The sequence below is a fragment of the Chiloscyllium punctatum genome, chromosome 24 (genome assembly GCF_047496795.1).
Source record: "Chiloscyllium punctatum isolate Juve2018m chromosome 24, sChiPun1.3, whole genome shotgun sequence".
Classification (NCBI taxonomy): domain Eukaryota; kingdom Metazoa; phylum Chordata; class Chondrichthyes; order Orectolobiformes; family Hemiscylliidae; genus Chiloscyllium; species Chiloscyllium punctatum.
In genome coordinates, this window is record NC_092762.1 from 61,040,144 (window position 1) to 61,058,022 (window position 17,879).

The 17,879-nt window shown below is 42.8% G+C and overlaps 1 protein-coding gene across 6 annotated transcripts in view; it reads left to right on the forward strand.

Moving 5' to 3' along the window:
- LOC140494608 (dedicator of cytokinesis protein 7-like) overlaps positions 1-17,879 on the forward strand; it is a 199,676-nt gene that overhangs the window by 79,866 nt on the left and 101,931 nt on the right. The gene's annotated exons all lie outside the window — the stretch shown is intronic.

A 17,879-nucleotide genomic window follows, 5' to 3' on the forward strand; every position in this document is an offset into this window, starting at 1 on the left:
CAGTGTCATCACTGGCTGACAGAACGGAAAACGGGCTGCATTGAATTATAGAATCATAAAATCCCCACAGTGCAGGCACAGACCATTTGGCCCATCGAGCACACACCGACCCTACAAAGTACATTCCAGCCAGACCCCACCCACACCCCTCTCATCTCACAGTTCCCTTGGCTAATTCACCTAGCCTGCACATCCCTGGACACTTTGGGCAATTTAGCTTGACCAATCCACCTAGTCCACGCATCCCAGGACACTATGGGGCAATTTAGCTTGGCTAATCCACCTAGTCCACACATCTCTGGACACTATGGGGCAATTTAGCTTGGTTAATCCACCTAGCCAGCTCATCCCTGGACACTACATGGCAATTTAGCTTGGCTAATCCACCTAGCCTGAGCATCCCTGGATATATGGGGCAATTAGCAAGGCCCACACCAATCAACCCCACCACCCCATGGCTGGACATTTCAACTCTTTCCCCCCAACCAACTCTGCCGAGGAGATGCAGGTCTTAGGCCTCACCCGACGCCTGGAGGAAGAACGCCTCATCTTCTGCCTTGGGACCCTTCAACCCCATGGCATCAATGTGGACTTCACCAGTTTCCTCACTTCCACTTACCCCAATTCCAACCTTCCAGCTCAGCACCTTCTTCATGACCTGTCAATCTTCCTTCCCACCTATCCACTCCACTCTCCTCTCTAACCTATCACCTTTATCCCCACCTCCATCCACCTATTGCACTTTCAGCTACCTTCCCCCCCAGCCTCAACCCCTCCCATTTATCTCTCCACCCTCCCTCCCACCCCCCACCCCCACATCAAGGCTCCCAGTCTCATTCCTAATTAAGGGCTTTTGCCTGAAACGTCAATTTTCCTGCTCCTCTGATGCTACCTGACCTGCTGTGCTTTTCCAGCACCACACTCTTGACTCTAATCTCCAGCATCTGCAGTACTCACTTTCGCCCAATTAGCATGACTAACCCACTTAGCCTGCACATCCCTGGACACTATGGGGCAATTTAGTTTGGCCATCCACATAGCCTGCACATCCCTTGACACTATGGGGCAATTGAGCATGGCTAATCCACTTAGCCTGCACGTTTTTGGACTCAGTGGAAACCCACAGGGAGAAGGTGCCAACTCTACACAGTTGCCTGAGTTTAGAATTGAACCTGGGTTCCTGGCGTTGTAAGGCAGTAGTGCTAACTGCTCTTGGATAAACATCTCATGTTTGATGGGTTAAGATAAGTCATCAGTATTTCTCTTTGCCCTACCTTCAAACAGTGCCTTTGAATTTTGACTTTAAATACTTGGGGAGTCTGGCTGCCATTTTATATTTTTACATATTTTGATTTCAAATGACCTTTGGGCTCAGGGCAGTTCTGTGTCAGAAGCTTCCAGGAGTAAACCCGATAAACAGTCCATGCATTTTTTTTTAAAATTGTGACTTTAGAATAGATGAGTCTGGAAGTGGTAGAAAGAGCTGTTGAATAAGGCTGCGGTTCCTTTGAAGAAAGCTCAGGTTGTGCTTCAGCTAAATTAGCCACATCCGGCAGAATGGGTCGATCCTGTAGTTTAGCCCATATTGCATAGCAGTGGCTTAGTGCCCAGTACTATGATTCACCATCTCCAATTCAACACACTGTTGCACGAAGGCATTTGGAAAAGGAAAAAAAGAGAGAGAGAGTGGCAGGGAGAGAGGGGGGAGGGAGAGACGGTGGGGAAAGAGGGAGAGAGAGAGACAGAGAGACATATGGAGAGATTGATTGCAGGAAAGAGGCTAATAGGAGTTCCCTGGTTTTTGGTTCTTGATTTTACCCGTTAACAGTTGGTACCAGTCATGTTCTGCCGCTGACCCCCCAGTAAGCGTTCTCCCAAATTCTGAATGCATTTTAGGCAGTGCAGCAGCACAATACTGTCATTCGTGAGTAGGGACCAAAGGGGTTGCACGTTCGCTGCGATTTTCCACAAGATAAATTTGGAGTCTTTATTGGGATAACAGAGAACAATTTCCTCACCCATCACCAACCCATCAGGGGGTTGAATTTAAAACCTGCAATTGATGAGGATACATGTTTACCACAAATTCTTGATTATTTTTCATGGGGTGGATTGTCTAAAATATGTTTGTCTTTCTGAATTCAAAGAGAAAAAAAAAGCATTCTTAATCAAAGTTACAGTTCAGCAATATGCAGATACCCCATTTCCTGCATGGTCCTATGCATTGCTTGCTTTACTTTCTGAATTGTGGTATTGACTAATTATTTGCACTGCAGTGCAATGTAGAATTTAATACCATGCTAACAAGAATAATGTACCAGAATGGTGGTCTTCTTGATGACTTTCACCTCTGAGCAGTTAGCATATAAGCTTCCGTTCCTCTCTAGAATTTAAGGTGACACTTCAATGCAGGACTGACGGAGTGCTACACTGATGAGTTTTGTCTTTCCTCAGAGGGATGTAAAGATCTGATGGCTCTATGTGATAAATTGTCAAGACTGTTACCTTGCCCAACATTTAACTAACATCAACTAAAGCAGATTTTCTGGTCAATTATCTCACCACTGTCTGTGGTACTTGCCTGTGTGTACAAAGTTAAAAATCACACAACACCAGGTTATAGTCCAACAGGTTTATTTGGAAGCACTAGCTTTGGAAGTGCTGCTCCTTCATCAGGTTGTAACAATTCAACACCAGCATCCCCAAATTATGACAGCCTGTGTGTAGATCAACTGCTGCTTTTCCCTACATTACAACAGTGACTACATGAAAAGTACTTTAATAATTGTGAAATGATCTTATACACCCTGAAGGCTTCATATACAATCAAATTTCTATTTGGTGGGAGAGCTAATAACTGCAGCAATGTTTTAGAGTGAGAGCATCAGTGGAGGAGTTTGAGTACAATAAGGGTAAATAGAAATTTTTTTGTTGTACATTAAATAGCCTTGATTTAAGGGAGAATTTGCATTTCAGAAAATATAGAACATTTCCAAAAATATAAATCGAAAGAGTTGTGGATCTGGAAATCAACAACAAAAGTTGCTGGAAAATCCTAGCAGGTCTGGCAGTATCTGAGGACAGAAATTAGAGTTAACATTTTTTTAAAATGACAAAAACATTTCATTCATTAAAAAACATCTATGTTTATATGTATGTATATAATATAAAGTCACAAATGCAATTTGTTTCTGTGCAGTAATATATCAAGTAAGCAAGCAAACAAACATTTGAGTTTGACTCTATCCCAATGAACTAAAGGCATCTTTTACATGTACGAGACTTTATTTACATGTAGTGAGGCAGTAAGAGAGTCCAATAACTGAATGGACCCCCAATTAATTTCAGCAGGAAGATCTCAGAGAGTGGTCTTTCCCCACTGTGCCTTGGCAGCAGCTGCCCCATGCTTTACTGCATCCCTCAGCACATAGTCCTGTACATTGGAAAAAGCAGAGTTAATGTTTCAGGCCCAGTGGCCCTTCCTCAGGCCCAGTGACCCTTCCTCAGAACTGTTGGTAGCCTGCGAAAAGAAAAGTTATGCAGAAGATCGGGTAGGGCAAGGAGGTAAGGGGTAAATGATAGGTGGAGTTAGAGCCCAGAGAGAGAGAGAACAAATTGGACAGACAAAGAAATGGATACCGACCAGTATGGGAGAATGAATACTTATTAATAGGGACAATTAGTGGTTAACAATGGGTTGTGTGTAGTAGCAGACCATGTGATAACAGAAGCGGAGAGCACTGAGACCATCCTGATGGGGGAATGGACGCGTAAAGAGATTGCACGTCCATGGACAAGTGAAGGTGGCTGGAGCTCACAAACTGGAAATTCTGAAACTGACGTAAAGCATAATAAAATATATTGTGTTTTCTGAAGTTACTATCATGAGTGATTAGTAATGGATTTGACTTAGACCATGTGTTCACTATTAATTTCCTGAACAACACATTTTATGAATCCTGGCCCAACCACATTATATGTGGAAAGAAAAGGACGGAATGTTGGAATGTCCATTGGCTGCTGGTTGTTTTTCAGACCTAACTTGCTGTGAATTGTATTAAATAAATTTGCATAATGGCTGGTAGGTGGTGGTTCAGGTAAGAACATGAGAGAAGATGCCAAAAGCCCTAAAATTGGTGATCTCGATATTGAATCCTGAAAGCTGTAGAGTCCCCAAGCAGAAAATGCAGTTCTGTTCTTCCAGCTTGCACAGAGCTTCACTGAAACACTGCAGCAAACCTGAGACCGAGATGTTGGCCAGGGAACAAGGTGGTGTGGTGCAGTGGCAGGCAACTGACAGCTCAGAACTTTTTTGTGGGCAAAACGTAGGTGTTCTGCAAAGTGGTCACCCTGTCTATGTTTCATTTCCCCCATTGTAGAAGAGACCATACTTTGAGCAGCAAATGCAGTAGACAAGATTGAGTGATGTGCTGCTTCACCTGGAAGGTGGGTTTGAGCCCATGGATACTGAGGATGGAGGAATTGAATGGGCAGGTGTTATGGCTTCTGTGGTTGCAGGAGAAGGTACTGTAGGGAATGGGGTATTGGGAGTGAAGGAGGAGTGGATCAGGATGTCCCAAACAGAACAGTCCCTGCAGAAGACAGACAAGGGGTGGGGGGGGGGGGGGGGGGGGGAGGGAATATGGGGGAAGGGAATATGCGTTTGGTGATGGCATCCCACTGGAGGTGGCGGAAATGGCAGCTAATGATTCTCTGGGTGTGGATGCTGGTGGGATGATAAGTGAGAAAAAAGGGGACCCTACTGCTGTTGTGGGAGGGAAGGGAGGTGGTGGGAGCTGAAGTGTGGGAGGTGGATTGGACCCAGCTGAGGGCCCTATCAGCTGTGGTGCTGGGGAATCCTCAGTTGAGGAAGAAGGTGGACATCAAAGCTGATATCATCAGAACCGATGAGACAGAAGATCTGAGAGAATGAAAATAAATTATTTAGAGGAAGTAGGGTGTGAGGATGTATAGGCAAGGTAACCGTGGATTTGTAGTGGACATCGGTGGTCAGTCTATCCTCCAGAAATACAAACAGATATTCAGGAAGGGAAGGGTGTGGGGTGGACTCAGAGATGGACCAGGTGAAGGTGAGAGTGGGGTGGAAATTGGAAACAAAATTAATAAACGTTTCCGATTCTGGACGAGGTAGCAGCACCGATAATATCATCAATAGACCAGAGAAAGAGTTGCAGTCAGAGGCTGGAAAAGGACTGGAACAAGGAACATTGCATGTAGTCCACAAAGAGGCAAGCATAACCGAGGCCCACGCAAATACCATGGCACTTCCTCTGACCTGAAGAAAGTGGAAGGAGCAGGAAGAGAAGTTGTTCAGGGGAAGGATGCGCTTGGCCAGGCAGATGAGGCTGGTAGTGGATGGGAACAGTTCAGGTCTTTTTTTCCCAGGAAGAAGTGGAGAGCCCTGAGACCATTCTGATAAGGAGGAGTGGGGGGTGGACATGTAAGGGGATTGCACATCCATGGTAAAGAGGCTGGAGCCTGCAAACTGAAAATTCTGAAACTGATGTAAAGTGTCAGTGGGATCGCGGATGTACTATAATATATTGTATTTTCTGAATAGTTAATATCATGAGTGATGGTGATGAATTTGATTTAAACCATGTGTTTACTGTTAGCTTCTTGAACAGTATGTTTTACTACTCCTAGCCCAACCACATATGTGGAAAGGAAAGGATGGGATGTTGGAATTTCCACTGGCTGCTGGTTACTTTCAGACCCAACTTGCTATGAATTGAACTAAATAAATTTGCACAGTGGGAGTCGACCATTATGAGATTTAAGGATTTCCAGAGATGATAATTGGGAATTAAACAGCTAGCATCCTTTTGGGTGGTGCCAGGCTTGGTACTTGCCTATATTTTGTTTACCTTCAGATGTTGTACTCTGATCCTTTCTCACTCGCTCACTTTCCTTGGCACAGGAACAGCTGACATTGATGTAGGCAGCTTGGTTTGTTGTCGTTCCTGTTTTACTTCCAAGAAAACGCTGAGGGTGGATTCTTCTGGTAAAATGAAACTCTGTGATGGCCTCTTTTCTTAAATGATCTTAGCTGGGTGGGGTGCAATGGAGGATGTGGGTAGCACTATAGTCTCTGTGCCGGGGAGGGAAAAGTCAACTTGGATTCTGGGTCACGTCAACATTTAGTCAGTACTATTGGACAATATCTGAGGACAGGACCAATCTTGTCCATGTTGCCTTCTTTCCTCTGTCAAATATTTGCCTATGTGCTCCTGCATAAAAATAATCACTTGGCTACTCATGTGATGTAGTATTGGAGATAGTTCCACTGGGACCAAATGGCAGTGCAAGTTGGATCTTGTAGGAGGTCAAAGCATCTTTTTTTTCTGAGCTGGGGTAATTGTGGGGAGAATAGTGTTGATGCATTTAAAGGTAGACTGGATAAGCATATTGAGAAAAAAGAACAGAAGGATATAGTAGTGAGGTGAAATGAAAAAGGGTGAGAGAAGGCCTAAATAGAACATAATCACTGGCATAGACCAACTGGATTGAATGGCTTGTTCTTGTGCAACATATCGCTATATAACAATTCACTCAGTTAATCAGAAGTTAAAAAGAGTCACATCATTCTTCATTTCTATATTCCTGTAATCCTGGCATTAGAATATCATCTGTTTTCCATAGTTTATAAAAATGTTCAAAATCAAATCGAAATCTTTCTTAACTTTTTTAGCATCAGTCAAATAGATCTCTTTTATTCTGCCTCTCTTGTTGATTGATGAAATTTTTTCTGTTAGGAGGAACAGCTAATTTCCTTCTCACTAGCTCCTTAAATGGCTGTGTATGATCTCTCTTTTAAATCCCACGTCACTAAGTGTTTCAGCATTAGAAGTGCAGTGCCCTTTACTCTAGTTTTGTCCACCCATAGTTACTGGCAGTTTCTCCCAGTCCCAGAGGCTGCAATTTTAGTGAAAGACACGTTCGTTATATAATATATCAAAACTTAGACAAAATATTGGATCAATTTATGCTTGATTACAAGGTACTGTGCAAAACTCTGTGAGCTTACTTGAGCCGCCAGATCAAATTTGAAGAACAAAACTATTTATTCTGTCTTATTTGTTCCTTAAATCTGGAATGTATGCAGTCTGTTTGATAAATCACCCAATAGATCATAAATCACAAAAAAAGCCCATCACTTGTGTAGCTGTAAGGTTGGCCTTTATTTGAAACATGTGCCATGACATTTTCCCAAGCGCTACACTGTCAGGCATGCCATCTCCTGATCCTCGGATGCTGCCTGACCTGCTGTGCTTTTCCAGCACCACTCTAATCTAGACTCTGGTTTCCAGCATCTGCAGTCCTTGTTTTTACCACGTTGTGATGTTGATGTTTGGTATCTGTGTTACACTGAAGTTAATCCAACGTGCCATGCCTGATGGTGTGATCCCAATTTTAGCTCCAATACCCGATGCTATATAGGCAGATTGAATTGTTGGTAGAAGAGCAGTGACTTACCCCTCTTTGATCCCATTGCCTTTGTGCCATATTCAATGCTAATTTGATCCTGACAGTTAGTGTTGGCTACTTAGATATGGTTTGTTTGGGCTGCTGGTGTGATCCGGAAGAGCTTTCAATAAACAGATTGGCTGATCATGTCCATGTGACATCAACAACTCCGGTCGTACCACCCAATCATTTACCTAGAGCTAGAAATGTTATGATGTTTTGGAAGTTTCTTGATTGAGTTGCCCCACTGATACAAGACAATTCAATGCAAGACAATAGATACTTCAGTCACTGATTTTTCTTGATAATTAACTAGCTTTACTCTAACCTACAAAGTGAGTAAGTTAATAATTTAATGTAAATATGCAAGAGTGAGACTTTCTTGTGTTTTCATTAGATGTCCCTGGTACTGGACTTTAGGTTTTGTCACAAAAATCTGCTGTCCTTTTGATTGCTCTGGTTTCACTGTGGGCATTTATCACAGGGAATGGCTGCACATTCCTTTGCTGTGATTTTGGATAAAGGCCTTCATGACTATCCTTTAGGACAGGATTTGAATTTTTGGAAATCTCATAGACGGGAATTAGAAGATGAAGCTGAGAAGTGTTCCATTCGGAAATAGTGAACTCCCTCACTATGGCTAGCAAAATCATTCATTATATGTAGCTATGTGTTAACAGCCATTTGTCTGGCAGGTGCTGACACAAACTCTCGAACACTTATGGCTCATCATTAATCATGGCAAATTTATTCTGCACAGTAAAGACATTCTTGAAACATGATTGACTCCAAGGCCTGGTTCTCCTTGTCCTTATGCCCATTTACTCCAGGTCCGCTGTAGAGGTTGCACAGAAGTAAGTTAAAACACGTGCAGGAAATATTAATAGTGCTAAAAAGTAGGAATAGTGCTAAAATTGTAGGTAGGTGATGTACCATCTTTTACATCTTGCAAGTTCTCCTTGTTATTACCGTAAAACCCTATGTTTTCACTCCACATATGCAGGTTTGTTTTAGGGGTTTCATCTGCATCCAAACATCTAACCGTATGTTTTTGGAATTCACGGGAATTCACATTAAGACACCAGCCAGCACTCAAAATAGCTTGTTGTTCCTGCTGTTGTATGAGTGTATCTTGTGGTTTAGCATGAGTAATGCTTCTGGGGGTCCGCTAAGGGGAATTTTCAATGGGCTGTATCTGTAACTTGAACAAGCTATGTCCACTGTTTACCACTTTGCAAAATCGGAGCATCCTTTCTGGTTTTCCTGTTCATTACTTAAGAATTTATGCAGTGAAGTTGATTTGAAATTCTGGTATAGTTGGGTGAACGAGGGAGAGGAGAGAGCAACTAACTGCTTATAATTGGACATGGAGTTAGTGATCATGGGTGAGCTGATCGGATGCCAATCAGATACCACAGGAGCCCTTTTTGATTCTTTGATGGCAGTTTGAGTGAGAGATTAAAATTGCAGATATTAGAATAGGGAAGCAGGGAGGGATGCCTTTTCAGGATGGGCTCTTGGCATCCTTCAAGCAAGGTAGCTCAGGGTGTGATTTTGATTGCAAGTGTTAATTCTTAAAGAGTTAACTACTTACTGATGTTAAACTTGTAGGGTATTGAGAAGTTAGGTTGCGTTCTGATCTAATTTCGAGTGTGTCTCAGTGTAGAGTGTGGCCTCACAGCCTAACATGTAGGGCTTGCAAAATGCTTGCCTTTTTGGACTCTTACAGATCAAAATGACATTGATTTAACCAGACCTCCCCCCCTGCTGCTGTGTAAACAGGCTTCTTGCATTATGCAGACAGCTCTGACCCTCTGTGGATCCAGGCATTTAAAGAACCCAGTCTTAAACAGGGCCTTTAGGCAGGAGCCAGCCGATATAAACAGCATTCTGTCTGTCTGGAATCCAGACAACAGGGTGATACTGCAATCTCAGGCTATTGCAGTGTAAATTCATCTTAATTAGCTTCAAACTGAATATCATAAATAGAACCAGGTACATGTCTGGAATCTTCTCATTCTCTCGATAGTGCCTATAGTGCCTACCCCATTAATTCTTTTGTATCGAATCTGCAGTTTAACGAGAAATCTGAATTTTACCCGAGTCCCTTGAGCTATTGCAGCAATAAGAGAAAGGTCAGGGTCATGTACCTGAGTGAGAGTCGAGGAGCACGTAAATCTTGTGTTCCAACTGTTGGAGTTTGATGAGTTACTGGCTGTATGTGTTGACAGTTCAGCTGAAAACTAACAAGGCAGACTGCTGTCAGAAACAACTTTTAAAAGTAGCTTAGCTTAGTACAGTGTGCAATAAGCCAAAGAGATCAAGAGGGCACCTTTGTGTTCAGTTTACCACTGAGGCACAGCATGCATTGTTAAATGCCGTTCAAATATATTGTTGTTTGAGGCTTAGGGAAATCCAATAGTCGCTACTTCAGTTAGTAAGATATGTACTGAAAAAGTGCAGCAAGATAAGGGAGAGGTCCCTATTTGTGGGCCCAAATTCTATTCTGCTCCATTTACCATGTGGCTTGCTGATGGCATATGTGGAATTTTTTATAGACAACTCTTTTGTAATGAGAATGGCTATGGGGATATCACTCACCATTTAGCCAAAAAGGGAGGCCATTCAACCTATCTAATACTTGCAAAGTAACCAGGATTTGCCCCATTGACTGCACCTTCAAATGGTTCCAGCCCTGCCTGGAGAAGATTAATCACGTTCTGAGAAGAAGTGTTTTTAGAACGTGTCTTTTGCTAGTTTGTGTCATGACCTTTAGTGCTGTTGTAGTTGTTTAGGCTGAAATGGTGCTCTATTATAATTCTATCTTGGATCTTTTGTACCTTCCATAATGTCCTCTATTTTGTTCCCCTCTGAAGTTGAAAAAAACTAAGCATTTCATACCTTGGTTGTGTAGGGATCTGTCTTAATACTACAGGGGAGAGGGGTGATTCTCAAACAACCAAGTTAACCTTGGCTTCCACAACTGTGGCATCCCCTCAATTGGTACACTGACCACTACACTGGCAGACTTTTATCTTTGTTGGATTTGTACCATGTTCTATGCTATCACAATGTGTGAGGTTTTTGTGTTCATGTTGGGAGAAGATCACTGTTTTTAAGGGGACAACATGAGAGGAATATTGGAATGAATTTGCCTGACAGGAATGGAGTTCTGGCTGCTGCTTGTTTTTGAAATGGTGAGTCTTGTTGCCCTGGCAGCATCGATGTAAACACTGACACAAAATCAAAAGTGAACGAGGAACTCAAGGGAGGATTTCCCTGCTCACGATTACTGTTAAATCAGCAAATGTGTGAACTTCAGTGAAATCATATCCGTTATTATTTGTAAAACTAAAGCTGACATTACAGGGCTTTGTAAATCTGTTGCAGAAAATGTCGTGTGGTAGAAATGGTTCACAATGTGCTGAATGGCAGGTCAGAGGCTAACTTTTCCGCAGAGAGGAAGAAGGAAGAATGGGAGGACAAATGTCTTGGATTGCATCAACATATATCCTAAATAGCTGATGTGTCAGGAAATGGTTTCAAGGGAAAAATAGTCCTATTCTGGATTTTATTGGTTGTTCCTTCTGTTTCGGACCAGTATTGTATCGATATTGGAGATCTACGCTAGTCATTGTGGTGAACCTCGGAATATCAACAACAGCAGGAAACCAGTCCTTCTGTTCAATGCCAGTTCTTTGACAGAACTATATCAGTCTCATTCCCACATACGTTCTGTGATCTTTCTAATTATTTTCTTTCTCAAGTGCCTAACTACTTCTCTCCTAAAAGCGAAAGTTGTAGATTTTACTTTTTGTCAAATGTATTCAGGTGCTGTGTGCTTTTCTGGCCAGGCAAGCATTTATTGCCCATGTCTAAGCTGGTGAGTCAGGGCCTGAAAATATGGCAAACTATTTGGGATAGATCCACGTTAAAGTCAGGGAGGGGGTCCAGGATTTTGATCCCGTGACACTGAAGGAATGGTGATATGGTCCCAAGTCAGGAAGGTGTATGGCTTGAAGAGGAGCTTGTAGGTGAAGGGAGTGAATGTTGAAGTTTAGGTGAGATGCTGATTAAGCTTTGTCTTGGATGGTGTCAAACTTCTTCTGTTATTTGAGCTATATTCATCCAAGCAAGCAGAGAGCATTCCATCACACTCCTAACTTGCAAGTGGTGGGCTTGCATATGGTGGCAGCATTTGAGGGGTTAAGAAGTGAGTTACTAGCCATAGAATTCCCAGTCTCTGACCTGCTATTTTAGCCACAATATTTATTTGGCTTCTCTAGTTCAGTTTCTGGTCGATGGTAACCTCCAGGATGTCGGGGGTCAGCAATGGTAATACAATTGAATGTCATGTGATGGTTAGATTCTTCCTTGATGGAAATTGTCATTGTCATAGTCATTGTCTGGTCCATGTGTAGTCTCAATATTACTTGCCACTTGTCAGCCCAAGCTTGAACACTGTCCAGGTCTTGCTGCATTTTGACATGTACTGCTTCAGTATATGAGGAATCACAAATATTGTTGAACTTTATGCAATAATCAGTGAATATTCCCACCTCTGACCTTACAATGGAAGGGAGGCAATTGATGGTTGAGCTAAACATGATTAGGATTCCTGTAGTGATGTCTTGGGACTGAGATCTTCAGCCTCCAACAACCTCAACCACCTTGTTTTGTACCAGGTATGATTGCAACCTCTGAATAGTTTTGCCTGCAATTGACTCCATATTTATACAGGTTCCTTGATGTGACACTTGACTAGATGTTGCCTTGATGTTACTTTTGTCAACTTTATTCCCTTTTTGGAATTCAGCTCTTTCATCCATGTTTGGACTAAGGCTGTAGTGAGGCCGGAAGATGAGTGGCCCAGGTGAAACTCAAACTGAGCATCAAGTAACAAGTTTTTCTGTCTAAATGCATGATAGTACTTCAATGATCCCTTCCATCACTTTGCTGTTGATTAAGAGAAGTCAGGTAGAGCAGTAATTGCTTTTTTTTTGTGGACAGGACATGCCTGATCAATTTTCCACATTGTTAGGAAGGTGCAAGGTTTGTTGTTGTTTTGGAAATAGCTGGACTAGGGGCAAGATCAGGAAAAGATGAATCCAATAATGATTATCACCTGTATGTCCCTTTCAACTTTTGTCAATAGTTAACAGTTGCTATCAAAGGTGAGTTTTGCACTTCCTCCACTGGCATTCAGTTTCTTGCCCCTTCAGATATCAGTAACAATGAGGCCTAGTGAAAATTCAGATTCTCGGGCACTTTGACAGCTACCATCTTCATATAAGTGTCATTGCCCTCCAGCTGCACTGAGTATCTTCCTGGGTTTGCACACATGTGCACGCCAGTGTAGAGCTGATGGTTTCTTTGATTGGTGGGGTGGCCGGGGGAGAATTGGCTGAGATATGAAATGTAGAGGGAATGCAGCAGCAAGGAATTCAAAAGTGAAAGCATGTGTGTGCAAATAATCTCTGGCCCACTGCAAAACAGGATACAATCATTGATATCTGTCTGCATAGGCAGAGCAGCTGCCTGGCTGAGCCTGTCTCCACTTGTGTTCCACTTTGGGAGTAGCTTACACATGTACCTCCTTCATTACTGTCCAAACCCAAAATGTAGGTTCCTACGTATTGAGACATTGAGCTCATTTATTGTCAGTGCCAATGGTGGTTTTCTGTTCACAGATACCAATATTTCCTATTCCAATCTAGACCTTGCCTTTTGGTAACACATAATGGAGGCTTGGTTGGAGGAAATTAGGAGAAACTATTTCAACTGTTTTGACAAGACGGTAACACAAGAATCCAAATTACTGAAAGAACAAAGTAGATATCAGAATTTTTTTAAAATACAGAAGTTCATTAGGATACCCCACCATAAAACTGATGGAACTCAACAATAATCTACTTACTGATGCTCAGTTAGAGCTCTCCTCAGGAATACTCAGCTCCTTCTCTCATTCCTGTTTTTGTCCAAACGTTGTCTGGAGAAAAAAAGCATGTTTGGACCAAAGTGCTGAACTCCAAAAGGGAAGTGAGGATGACTACACTGATATCAAGGCAGCATTTGACCATGTATCTCCTAAACAGCAGGCTAGAGGCTGGGAATTCTGCAGCTAGTAACTGACTTCCTGACTCTTCAAAGCCTATTCATCAGTGACACAACACAAGTCAGGAGCACGATGAAAGACTCCCCACTTGCCTGGATGGGTGTAGTTCCAACAACCCTCAAGAAACTTGACACCACCAGGAAAAGCAGCCTACTTGGTTGATACTCCATCTAACACCTTGAACTCCCTCCAGCACTGACACATAGTGACAGCACTGTGTATCATCTGCAAGATGCACTACTCACTAAGGAGCTCTAGATAGCACCTCCTTGTGACTTCTATCACCTGGAAGTAGAAGGGATATAGCAGATACATGGGAACATGTTTCCATCCAATTCACACACCATCCTAACTAATATATTGCAGTTCCTTAGTGTCATAGGGCAAAAAGCCTAGAATTCCCTCCCTGACAGCACTGTGGGTCTACAAAGCAGTTCAAGGCAGTGGCTCAGCAATAATGTCACTCAACTAGCAATCCAGAGCCCCAAGCCAATATTCTGAGGACATGAGTTCAAATCCCATCATGGCAGATGGTGAAACTTGAATTCAATAAGTTTGGAGTTCAAAATTATGTCTAATGGTGATCATGTAACCACCATCAATTGTCATCAAAACCCATCTGGTTCTTTAATGCCATTCAGGGAAAGAAACCTGCCATCCTCACCTGGTCTGGTCGACATATGACTCCAGGCTCACAGCAATGTGATTGACTCTTCAACTCCTCTAGGCATTAATTAGGCACTAGTTGTGGCTTAGCTAGCTATGTCGTCATTCCATGGATGAATTTTAAAAAAAAAAGCAGCTTGCTAGCTTCTCCAGGGAGACTATGGATGGATACCAAATGCTGGTCTAGCCAGTGACACCCATATCCATGCACAGGTTTTAAAAAAAAACTCCTTGCTGGGACATCCATTCTTCTTGAACTACAACTCAGTGTGGATGTTGGGCAGGACACTCACCCAGGCCTGTGGTGACTACTGGGAGAATCTTGTTCAGCTCCTCATTCCTTTGGATGATGAGCTGGTGGGCATGGTACAGATCATCTGCTGTGTCAGGCTATGTGGCCTGTCAGCTCCAGTTACTCAGGAAAGCAACCAAGATAAACAGAGTTAAAAGTCACCCAACACCAGGTTATAGTCCAACAGATTTATTTGGAAGCACTAACTTTCGGAGCGCTGCTCCTTCATGGGGTGGTTGTGGAGGTTAAGGTCATGCTCACATTTAATCTTTTATTATGGGATATGCTGGTTTCTGTTCTCTGATGTAAATCCCAGAACTTCTTTTAAATTACATTCTCAAGTTAGCTCAGCTTATTAAAAAAAAGGTGTGAAATCTGTGGGTGTGATGGGGTATGTGTGAGAGGGTGCGTGTGTCAGTGTGAGTATTGGGAGTGTGTGTGTATGCATATGAGAGGGAGGGACTGCATGGGTACGTTGGTGTGTGCGTGTGAGAGAGAAAGAGAGTGTATCATGCAGTGGGGTCACCTGTAGAGTGACATGAACCCAAGGTCCCGGTTGAGGCCATTCCCAGGGGTATCGAACCTTGCTATCAGCTTTCTGCTCAGCTGCTCTGCATTGTTGCTTGTCCCGAAGTCTGCCTTGGAGGATGGTCACCTGAAGGTCTGAGGCCAAATGTCCTAGACTGCTGAAGTATTCCCCAACTGGGAGGGAACACCCCTACCTGGTGATTGTTGTGTGGTGTCCAATCATCTGTTGTCGTAGCGTCTGCTCGGTCTCACCAATGTACCATGCCTCAGGGGTATCCTTGCCTGCAGTGAATGAGACAGACCACGTTGGTCGAGTCACATGAGTATACCCTCTCCTTCCCTTTCCCCTCCCCGCAATTTCCGCCCTCCTCCTGTGTATTTGCACCCAGCCTATCTCTCAGAGATCAGCCATTCCCCATTGCTGCAGCCAGTTAGGTGAGTGGTGAGTATTCTAACAGACTGTTAACTTGAGTTTTGAACACGACAAGGAGTTTTGGAGGAGGCAGTATGTAGAATATGGACCAAATCTTTGTCCTGCTCTTGTAGCCAGAAGGAGTTGGTATGAAGCTCAGGTGAACAATGATCCTGAAGTTTATTTATGGTGGAGGAGCTCAATAATGATGGCATCTTGCAGGTCATGGAGAAGCTTTCTGGGCCTTCTCTTCATGCCAAATACTTTATTTGGACAAACATAATCTGTTAGTTTTATCATCCTAAATGAATTAATTAGATCCTCCTGCAGGATGGCATGGGCTACTTCATGATCAAGTACATTATAAAGTGGAGCACTATGAGTAACCTGACCTTATGACAGGCAGAAGCAGTGAAGTAGGTATGAGCAAGGACATGTCCCTGAAGATATAGCAATGTCCTGGGGCTGTGTTGACAGGTCTCCCTAACTAGAATTATTTTATGTTTCCTCGCATGTGATTCCAGCTACTGGAGTGTTTGTCCCATCAACCTTTAGTTTTATTACCGTGTTTAGGCGTCATATTTGTTCAAATGCTGCATTGATGTCAAAAGCAGCTATTTTCACCTCTCATCTGGCTTCCAAGGCAGGCTGTGAGGAGGTCTGGCACTGAATGCATCTGCAGAATCCAAGCAGAGAATTTGCGTGTTTTGCGTTTCTGGTTTGCAAGTCGCCCACTTCAGATTTCTGAATATGTTAATGATTCTCTACACCAGCAGATATCTGACAACAATCTGAAGCAGGAAAGCAGCCCACACAGAGGATGTTGACAGAGTTTGGATAGTCTCACAGGCTGTTCTGTTCTGTTACTGCCTGTTACAAAATATTCTGAAATGGATAAACGATTGCTGAATAAATAAAGAGATATCAGGTACTGCAGCAATCTGCAATGTGAGGCAGGTTTCCCAGTCCTGGCAGAATGGAACAGTAGATTCTTAGTCACAGTGGTAGTGTTGGCACAGAATCATATCTCTAACAATTTTAACTGTGATGCTTCACCTCGTTGGATGTCCTGATGACATTTCCAACCCAGCCTCTTGCATGAGCAATGGTCACTAGGTTGATTTTCTGGCCAAGAGGGAACAGGCATGAACTGAACAAAACTACAACACATTGAAGCAGAACCAAAATCATTTCGGCAAAACTTTTTGGCTTCAGGGTAGTGACTCAGAACAGATCAGGCTGACACCTCAAACAAGTTATGATTCTGATCTTAGCACCAACTGGCGTCTTTGCATGTTGCACAATTAACCTTTCCAATGGGAAAAGATATTAAAATCTGCAGTGAAATTAAAATAGAATATTAAAATAACATGCTAGGCTACAGGCTTCATTGCTCAGCATCTGAACAGGAAACAATTGTGTGACCGGATCTGAAATGTTAACTTTGATTTCTCTTCACAGATGCTGCCAGACCTGCTGAATTTTTCCAGAAACTTCTGCTTTGTTTCTAATTTACAGCAGTTCTTTAAGTTTTCATCTGTATTTAGTGGCTGTTTCTCTAGACCAGTACTCAGTTGCTTAATTAGCACAGAGTTAATTACCTAGAGCCACCTCCACAAACTGCTAAGTTAGTTCAAAAGCTCACAAAAGGAAAATAACATCTGTTTCATTAGTGTCACCCATCACTCACAACATTCACGGAGACTAAAGAGACCCAGCCCAACACAATGTTGCTTCAGAGCCTGTAGGCAACGTCAATGAAGAGAGAAGGGAATATCTTTCCAGTACATTGGGAAAGGACAGAGAGAAAGTTAGGCCATTGATGGATGAATGAAAAAGTGCTGAAGTGGAAGAGAATTACTCTGGGAACAGTATCATGACCATTGAGTGAATGGACAGACTGAGTAATGATTGTTTACAGGGTCAGTGGATAATTAAGAGCAGGAGCAGCACAAAGTGAAATATAGCCTCTTCCACAACTGGCCTAGATCAAACAGTATTCCGAGCTATGAATATTTGAAAGTATGGCAAGAACAAAAATTATTGGTCCATCAGCCCTATTCCGTTCTACCATGGCCTTTGGCCAAGCATTATAATCAGCTAATAGTCACTGCCTCTGATTCTTGATTGCTTATTCAACTTTCAAACTGGTTTAGCATACCACATCCAGTGCTCATATGGCATCCAGTGCTCAACCATTGGATAGAAGCAGCAGGATCTGTGGTGTAAATGGAGTCAATTGTTCTTGTAATTGAATCAACATGTTTAGCTATTGACCAAAAGGATTAATGTTTTGAACCTTATCCTGAGAAGGAGTGTTATGCATCTCTCCTGCTCTGGTTGGTTGGTTGGAGTGGAGAAATTTGGGCAAGTCAGAG